At 44.4% G+C, this 9,740-nt stretch overlaps 3 non-coding genes across 3 annotated transcripts; all 3 read left to right on the top strand.

Moving 5' to 3' along the window:
- On the top strand, positions 1-73 carry TRNAA-AGC (transfer RNA alanine (anticodon AGC)). Its single transcript has one exon. It is a non-coding gene; the product is annotated as a tRNA-Ala (tRNA).
- Positions 74-610: 537 nt separating this feature from the next.
- On the top strand, positions 611-683 carry TRNAM-CAU (transfer RNA methionine (anticodon CAU)). The gene has a single exon. It is a non-coding gene; the product is annotated as a tRNA-Met (tRNA).
- Positions 684-4,192: 3,509 nt separating this feature from the next.
- TRNAM-CAU (transfer RNA methionine (anticodon CAU)) lies at positions 4,193-4,265 on the top strand. The gene has a single exon. It is a non-coding gene; the product is annotated as a tRNA-Met (tRNA).
- Positions 4,266-9,740: the final 5,475 nt, after the last annotated feature.

Here is a 9,740-nt window from a genome sequence, read left to right as displayed (position 1 = left end):
GGGGAATTAGCTCAAATGGTAGAGCGCTCGCTTAGCATGCGAGAGGTAGTGGGATCGATGCCCACATTCTCCATTTTTGCTGCCGCGGCCTCGGGGCCCTATGGGGCACCCTCAGATCTTCTGCCCCATTGAAGAAGATGCCGGGCGTTCTCAACGCTGCATTCCTTGGGCCGCTTTTCGCGTTTTGGCCTGCACGCATGGCCAATAGGGGACCCCTCCTGTTTCCCCGCAGGGGCTCTGATCCCGCAAGGGTCAAGTATACAAAGCTGCTATTTTTCTCCGTGCAACTTGGCCCCGAATTGCACACAGTCCTGGGAAGTGAGTGAAAAACGCATAACGCAGATTCAAGAAGCTCAGCAAATCTTAAGCAGGGCACCCGCAAAGAAAGCCATATTCAGGCATATCACAAACTGCTACAGGTTAAAGAAAAGAAAAGCCCTAACGCTGCCCGAGGAAGATGAAAGGGAACCACACTGGCTCAAACGGAGTAACGTTCAGTGGGATGGATCCACTGTGTTCTCTGAAAACCGGAAACCGACAGAAACACGAGGGTGCGCCTGGGAAGCAGGATCTACTGTTTCACTCGTAATGTGCGGGCTGGTGCCAGGTCGCCCTCTTAGCGCAGTAGGCAGCGCGTCAGTCTCATAATCTGAAGGTCCTGAGTTCGAGCCTCAGAGAGGGCACTTGTTTTGGTTACAATCTGGACGATTCCTGGTGCGTGGTGCACCGCCCCTCCCAACGTGGGACAAACCCGGCTCGGCCCTCGGCAGAAACGAGTGAAGCATCTGAACCGTGTTCCCAGGTGACATCGTGGTAAGGGGCAAAGTCAGATATGGCAAACGGGATTTTTCTGTAAATTAAAAATGTCAGTTTTCCTTTTAACCTATTGTACAGTCTCACGGTCTGTTTTTCTCCTTACTGGCCTTCCTTCTTTTTTTTAAATAACAAATATTTATAAATGAGTGGATTTGCTCTTCCATTCATCAATCTCTTGTTTATTCAAAAATCTCTTCTGTGTCTGCACCTCGGTTCAAGGCTTCTAAGTGCCTTTGGTTCTTCCTCCCTCTCAGAGCTCCATAGCCAGCGTCTTCCCACCGGGGTGGCTCCTTCCTGCACGGCTTCTCCAGGACCTTCGTTCTCACGCCCCTGCTTCTTCATCCGAGAGGAGGGTGGATTCCAATGCAGTGCACTGGGGCCGGAGGTGCAGGAAGGCTGATACCACAGCTCAACTCGGGAGCTAACAGGGTAAACCTGAACCCACTAATACCTTGATAACTCCTTTTCCTTTCTCCCCAATCCTAGTTTCCCCTTTTCTAACTTCTCTGACACCTTAGGATTTAAAAGTTTTCCTAAAATATTACTTTGGTTACACCAGTCATCTGCCTGGAGTGTTACCAAAGATTCTTCAGTCCCTACAGTGCTCTGCCCTACGGTGTATCTGCACGTGTTGTCCAGGCTTGTCAATCACTATCTCCCTTCATGTCCTTACACACACACGTGTGCACACTCACACACACCTCACTCCAACTGAACAGGGATATTTGTCAACACAGGAATCATTACATCCATGCCTGCTCCTTTCTGCCTGTGTTCACTCCTCTTCTGTACACGAAATGTTCCTGTGTTATCCCTCATTCTGATATTGATCCCGCCTCTTACTCCATGTGGCTCTCGCCTGTCGTATTTGTAGTATTTGTATTTTCTCCCATGCAGCGTGGATATGTAACCTCTACATGACACACCTTAGCAAGAACTGAGAACACACTCAGATATGAGATTCGGACTGGGTTTTGTGGCGCGGTGGTCATCATACTCGTCCGACACACCGGACATCCTTGGTTTGAGACCGAATGGAAACAGGTGCTACCCTTTCCCTTCCAGAATCCAGGAGAAATCACCCACCACCTTCTTCCAGGTGGCCACAGACAAACAGTGGGGAAGCAATGCGTGAAGTTACTGATAAGCTCCTGGATGCCCTGCCAACTGTGAATAAGGGCCTTGGGTCCTAAACGACAGACTGAGAAATGGAGCATATGCTGTCCCCTGTCCAAGTCTACAGTGGCCACTGGGTCACAACACACTCCAGAGATCTCCAGATACTATCCATTCAAACAAGCTTTGAACATGGAATGGACTTTGAAACCGCCACACAGAATGTTGGCTGGAACTTGGAACTTGAGCACAAAGCTATTAAGTGCCAGCAAAAACAAAACTGGAAAATTCTTCACAATGTTTGAACAAGACACAAAGTCTTATAATAGAAAAATGGCCAGGTTATAGTCCAAATTTATTCAGCATATGAAGGACAAAGAAAATCTTAATTCGCTAAAAAAAAAAAAAGAAGTTAATAGACACTGAGATGACCCAGCTGTTGGAATCGTCTGATAAATACTTTCAAGCAACAATTACCAAATGCTCCTAGAATTAGGGGCAAGAACTCTTTGAAATGAATGGAGTGTTAGAAAGTCTTGGCAATTAATGGGAAGACATCAGTCCAAATCAGAACTTTGGAACTAAATGTATTACCAAAATGATAAACAATGACACCTCACTGGATTGTCTCACTAGCTGAGAGAGATGACAGAAGAAGCAGGGGAATATGGACAGAGAATCCTGGTCACTACCCAATGTGAATGATGGAGAGAAAAGTGTACTGTCAGAGAGGGGCAGGGCCCCAGGGACAAATAGGAAAATAACAACGATCTTATATTCACAGCATTGGAGAAGAGAAAGAGGACCTTGAAAGTGGGGGGACCATTTAATTATCAATGGCTAAAAAACTCCCCAAATTTGGCAAAAGACATAAACTACATTAAAGAAGATCAGCAAATCTCAGGTAGGATAAACACAAATAAACCCACACCCAGACATATAACAATTAAACTGTTGAAAACAAAAGGAAAAAGAATCCCTGAAAGCAGCAAGAGAAAAATGAAAAGTTGCTGTCTGAATCACTGTGGGTTTCTCATCAGAAACCATTAGGGCCTTCAGAAATGATATGGCGGCATTCGTTAAATTCTCAAAGAAAAGACCTGTTCACCCAGAATGCTAAGAACAGCAAAAAAATATCCTTCAGACATAAAGGTGAGAGAAATACTTTCTCATTTGAAGGTAAACTGGGAGCATCCATTGCTACCAGTAGCAGAAGGACAAGAAAAGAGTTAGTGTACTGCTGAGACGAGGAAGATCAACCAGAAGGTAACTTAGAATATTGTGGATGGAGAAACAAGAGCAGAGACAGGAAATATCTGGGTAAATACGGTAGACTATTCTTCCTTTTTTGGAGTTCTTTAAAGTATGTTTGATAATTGAAAGTGAAAATCATAATATTTTCTGATGGAGTTTTCATTGTATCTATTACATACATAACATAAAGGGGTTATAGTAAAGGAACTAAAGGGTAGGGAGGCTTTTATATTCAACTTGAACAATAATTTTATTGATTCTAAGTATACTGTGAAATGTTAAGTATGTATATGGTAATGAGTAGGCCACCTCCTAACAATGTTGAAATAAGTCCAAGAAGATAGGAAGTGGAGCAAAGAAGAATAAAAAGCAAAGGAAACAAACCATTAATAAGTTATTAATTAGTAACTCTATATGCAAATGTATCAATACCAACATTAAGTGTACATAATCTAAACACATCAATTAAAAATCAGATTGTCTGAATGTATTAAAAATAAATGTGGTGGCCATAGGAAACTCAATATATTGTTATATATAAGATTAAAGGTTATTATACAAGATATATAGTAAGACAGAGAAATGCAGACCAGAGACAATTTTGAGGACGATTTTTTTGCTCATTTATTCATTTACTCAGCCGGTCAGTGAACTGATATTAGCTGGACACCTACATTTTTTTTCAACAAAGGCAACCATGGGAGGCGAAAGATCGACTGAGATCTATATGGGCAGGAAAAAACCACATCTTTGGAACACGAGAGCAGCAGAAAATAGCACACTTGTCCCCGGTCCCACAGCCCAGGGGGTCTTCTCGTTGGGAGACACGGGAAAGGCGTGGACTCCGCCGTGCCTCCGTGGGGTCCTTTGGGCGCAGCACCGTTTCCTGCGGAGTGGTTTTTCAAATAGCTTGTTGCTCTCCGTTACGTCTGGGAACCGATGATACGACGACGCTTGGAACGTAATTTTACTATTTTACTTGCTATGTAAGGAATGCCACCAAGGTGCCCTCTTAGCGCAGTAGGCAGCGCGTCAGTCTCATAATCTGAAGGTCCTGAGTTCGAGCCTCAGAGAGGGCACGTTTTTGGTCACAGTCAGCCCGTACGCGACACAAAGGAAAACCGGCAAGTGTGCAGCAGTAACGCCATGTCCCCTGCGCGTGGAGTCGCTTTTGAACTTTCTTGGACTTCCCAGGGCTTTGCTTCACACGCTGGGGGAGAAACGCACACTGTACCGGAAACCGCCAGGTGCACCTGTTTGGGCTCTTGCTCTCCCTCTGGTGGAAGAAGCCGGACATTGCACTTTGGACTTCACGCCCTGAAGGTCGCCCAACCGCACTGAACGGGTGGACCAAAGGGTAAAATCATTCATTCTTTCACCACCCAACAAATACTGCTGGAGAATACACCTCGTTAAGGCGCTGTTCTGGGTGCAGTGAATAGAGAGTGAGTAAAGTGCAAAAATGTCCCTCCGTCCTGAAAACTACATCCCATTTGGAAACAGAGGAGAAAACGCATAAGCTCAACGAGGAGGTAGGTGTCTACCGTGGGTAGTCATTAGGCAGTGAAGGGACTGGGGGCCGTGGCGGTAGCATGTTCAGCTTTCAGAGGAATAGCCTGTTATTTAATGAACAATCAGCTTCATTGACAGATAAGAACCCAGTTGCCCCTCAACCTCTCCCCTGCCGAGCTAGCATGGAGTGACCTCAGCAAGGCAGGCGGCTGAATGGGAAGCCACAGACCTTGTTTCCTAACAGAAACCCAAATTCAGCATCAGTATAGGGCCCCCACATCCTTTATGAGAACTCCAGAAACCAGTGAAGTATCAGTATCCCAGGTAAGGAGATAGCCATGAACAGCCACATTGGAATGAATAAGCCATGGAGGTCGGGAGGGGGATGGGGGGCGGGACGCTGCCAAGGAACTGGGTTCTGTCTCCCCTTGGGGGGGGGGGGGCAATGAGAATAAAGAGCTCGGCTGCACCACGGAACCTGCAGCAACAGCGATAAACACCAGAGGGAGCAAGAGATCTTGGGGGGGTTTGTTGTTGTTGGGGATTGGGGTAAGGGTACCTACCTGACAACCTCTCTGGGAAATTATTATACATGAACAAGTTCAGAGAAGACACACCTCTGAGAGGCATTCGAACCTCCAGCCAGGCTGACTGGTGAAGGTCAAAGTCTCTCTATAAAGACTGGAAGAAGCAATTTTTTTCAAATACCCAAATTTCAGCAAAAAATAAGGCATATGAAGAAACATGGAAATCCAACCTAATGAAAGAAAAAAATAATATCCAGAAACCTAATATAAAGAAACAGGTGTAATTCAAAATAATTATTTTAAATACTCAATGAGCTCTAAGAGAACAACAGACAACTAGTGAATGTGAAGACATTTGAAATTATCAAGTTAGAGAAACTAAAAGAAAAAAGTGTAAGGGACTTGAGACAGCATCAACAGAATAAAATACACATTATAGGAGTCTCAGAAAGAGAATATGGAGAGGAAAGGGCAGAGAGCTTATTTGATAAAATGTGGCTAACCAAAACTGAGGAAGAAAATGGGTATTCAAAGAACTTCAATTAGGATGAACCCAACCCACATCAAGACTCATTGTAATTAAATTGTCAAAAGTCAAAGACAAGAGAGAACCTTGAAAGCAACAAGAGAAAAGTGACTCATGATGATGAGGGAGGTAAGTTTCGTAAGATTATCAGTGGATTTCTCAGCAGAAACATTAGAGGCCAAAAGGAGTGAGATGGTACATTCAAAGTGCTTCAAGAAGAAGTAGCCAACTAAGAATATTTGATCTTGAAGAACTGTTCTTTACATATCAAAGAAAAATAAAGACCTTGCCCGATAAACAAAAGCTGAAAGAGTTCATTATACTGTCTTACAAGACATGCTAAAGGGAGTCCTTCAGGGTGAAATAAAAGGATGCTAGATAGCAACACAAAAGCATAATTGAGGCATCATACAAATGCAGTGCTTGCAAGCACAGGCTGTGATATCAGACTGTTCGTATTTCAGCTTCCCAGAACTAAATATCAGGCCATGGACAAGTTACTGAGTCTCTCTGCTAAGAGAGACTGAGATATCAGTTTATCTTTTTTATTTTAGCAGTTTCTGCTAAGATAAAAACAATAATACACATCTCATAGAATGTCTGTTACAAGTTCATGAGATAATACATGAGTAGTGATTAGAACAGTACCTGGAACCTACCACATACTCAGAGGTAAAGTTACTAAAATCTCTTATCTCAGATATTAAGAAGACCCTGGATAGAGTATTTTGGCTTTACTTGGAAGTTTTCACAGAAAACAAACATGAAACTAAGCCTCTCCTCTGGTGAAGAATTCCAGCAGGAGAGCCTGTGATTAGTCATCCTTGGAATGTGGCTGTGGAAGAGCCAGTGATGCTGTGGCCACTCACTCCCTAAGCCCAGTGTTTTGCTTACAATCCAAATGCTTGGTCACCTACCCCAGGCTTTTGACCTCTGTGTTGTTAGTACTCAACCTTTCCCTTTGATGTCGGAGGGCTTTTTAAAAATGTTGTTTCATGTAACACCTGAGCAGGGAAAGTATATGTATATGTTTCACTCTGAAGAAAATCTCATTTCCGCTGCAACTAAAACATAGTTGACTCCAGCCTGGAAACATAACCATAGAAAACTGGGAAACCTCTTGATAGGGGAGCAGCCACACCTCCGAGGCAGTGGTCTCCACCCACACAAGGCCGCGACAAGCCTCCTACAGCCTGTTATCCCTCTCGCTGGACACACCTTCAGTGACCAAGTGCTTCTGCTGTGCTTTCACTACTGAACCCATGGGGATGGCAGCTCGGGTGCTCTATTCAAGAATGAGACGAGGCTGTCATTACGTAGTTCTATTTACTTGCAGCAGGTAAAGAAAACTGGAGTCATATCTACACCTCTGCCTCTTCAAAGGGAGGCTTAGTCATGGCTTATAGTCACCATTTTGTCAATTGCCTGCTGATTTCTTCTTTGCAGTTGGCTAACCTTGGTTGGGTTCTGGTCAGGCTCATTCGATTACAGTTGTATCTGCAAAATACAGTTGTACATTTTAACATTTAGCAAGAATGGCATTTAGTAAGAACTGCCCAGACCTTTAGACCCTTGTCCTGTCTAACAATCCCCCACCCCTGAGGTTTTCCACTCCTCATTCTTGAGGGAATGGGATCATACTTCTATAAATGCTTCCTGCTGAATGTGGACAGAATAGGTCTTTCAGCTACAGTGCAATTCTCTGGCTGCCTGACTTGTCAAAGTCTCGGGTACCCTAGGTTGTGGGACTCCTGAGTAAAAGAATATGTAAAGAGACAGGATATAAAAAACCATGAGAGGTAAGAGCAGACTTGTTCGACATCATTTATCCTTTGAAAAGCAGCTTGAGGACAGACAAGGCCTCACCAGAGTCCTGTGGATCTGGTCCCTTGTTCTCACTCAGTGGTATAGCTGGTCTCACTTGAGAGTGATATATGCAGGAAGCTCTATCTTGTGTTTTAAAGATATATAGTTACAAATTTAATTTTATCCTAATTTTCTAGGGCTCTGGCCAATATTGTGAGTTCAGCTTTTTGAGCAGAAGTCCAGGGGGGAGGCTCTTGCTTCAGTGGTGGTGAACAAGGATGTCACTGCATACCTTGCCCTCCTGTCTCCCCTGTCTATAAAATTGCTCCCACCGGTGAACCATATTTCTTCTGAGTTGGCTGGTGGTTCACTCCTAAGTTTGTTCTTACTAGAATATAATTATTTCAGCAGTTATGATCTAGGACTTTTAAGGGAGGCTGGAAATAGAGCAGCAGGATTAAGGGTGTGACAACTTTGATAGTGATGCTCAGATTGTCCAAGAACATGGCCAGGTATTGAATCATTCCCCTCCTGTTAGCCAATTATCTCCTTTGCTTTCAGGAACCTCACCACCTGATGAGAGGTCCATATACTTAAGAGACTGTTTAATTGTTAACTTTTCCTGCTTCTGTGGTTAACAGGCAAGTTGCAACCACTGCCCTCGGGCAATGTCTGTGTCTAGTTGCTTTAAGAAAAAAAGGTAATAGCCTGACTTGGAAGCTCCATAGATGAACTCAATCCCCTGGGGCAATTCCTGGAGTCTCAGGCACATACAATGTAATTCAAATGGCTTCTCTAAATCAGGTAAGCCCGGGGCAGAAGCTTCCTTTCCCTTGATCTTTGGTTTCTCAGAAGCATTCTGGCACCCTTTGTCTCACTGTAGACTTACTCTGGTCTCATTTCAATTTATCCTACAGGGACTTGACTGTAAGACCAAAATTAGAGATTCAGATCACCGAGTCCTGTCATTCAGAGAAAACCTCTCAGGTGTGGTGGAGCAAGACTGGGTATTCCTGCCCCTTACTAGGATGCAGGCTTCTTTGTCCTTGGGAAATAAGAAAACCCAGGTACTTCTGGTTTGGATATCTGGACTCTTTTCTGGGATACTTTGCATCCCTTTTCTGCTGGTACTCCTGTCTGAAGTTCTTTACCAGGACTGGCAAGTAGAATGTCATCTACATATTGTGGAACAGCTTTACCTTTGAGTTGGAGGTCCCCGAAGAGGGTTGGGGAGTTTTTAAAACTGCGTGTAACACAGTTCAGCAATACTGGGACTTTTGATGGGTGTCAGAATCTTCCCCTTCAAAGGCAAAAATTTCTGGGAGTGGTACTATTTTAACAGGTAGGGCATATTTCAACCTTCTAACTTTTTCTTGTGCCCAAACAGCTGGATTAACCTGATTGAGAATCTCTGGCGGTATAGATTCCTGATATTTGGGTGAAGTAGGGTCATGAACTCTATTTTTTGTCCCTGAGAATTAGTACTTCAACTTTTTTTGACCTAAATAGATGGCAGCCCCCAACTAACTTGGTAGACCCCTTCCCACCTTCCTAAGAAAGGAACAGGTCACTCGGGTGCACAGAGGACAGAGTATGACAGCTGTTTTAGTCCTACGTCACATGTCAGAAGCTCAAAGGATTTCTGTGTCTGGCTTCCCTGGCACCTCTTTCATATCATATTCTGTCTTGGAAAGGGGGCCCTTCCAGGTGGTAAAAACAGAGTAAGTGGCCCCAGCATCTACCAGAAATTGATTTCCTCCCCTTCTGTATCCGGAGTAAGCTGAAGTCTCTCACGGGAGATTGAAACGTTTTCTGTCGGAGGCAAGAGGGCGGTGCCCTAGCCCCATCAGTGCCCCCCTTCCACCTGGGGCAACTGCAAAGAATCGGGAGCTTCCCTTTCCTTCTTTCTCAGAGTGTTTGGGGCCTCTCTCTTCCAGTGTCCCTCTGGTTTGCAAAACGTACATTGGTTAGACTCCAGCTTTGCTGGACACCTTTGATTGGTCCCAAGGTGGGGGCCAGGGTTACTCACCCAAGGTGATCTTTCTCCTCTCCTCCCCAGGCTACCCAAAGCCTGGAGAGAGATGGCCAGAAAACGCCTTTTTATCTTTTCTTCTTCCTCCTTTCTTCTGCCACATCCCTGCTGTTAAAAACCCTAAAGGTCACCTCTGGCTATTAGGAGGTCA

Source organism: Artibeus jamaicensis, unplaced genomic scaffold (genome assembly GCF_021234435.1).
Source record: "Artibeus jamaicensis isolate MK-2021 breed Jamaican fruit bat unplaced genomic scaffold, CSHL_Jam_final scaffold_1689, whole genome shotgun sequence".
NCBI classification, from domain to species: Eukaryota; Metazoa; Chordata; class Mammalia; order Chiroptera; family Phyllostomidae; genus Artibeus; species Artibeus jamaicensis.
The sequence above is the reverse complement of the archived record's forward strand: the minus strand, read 5'-3'. Positions and strand labels throughout refer to the sequence as shown.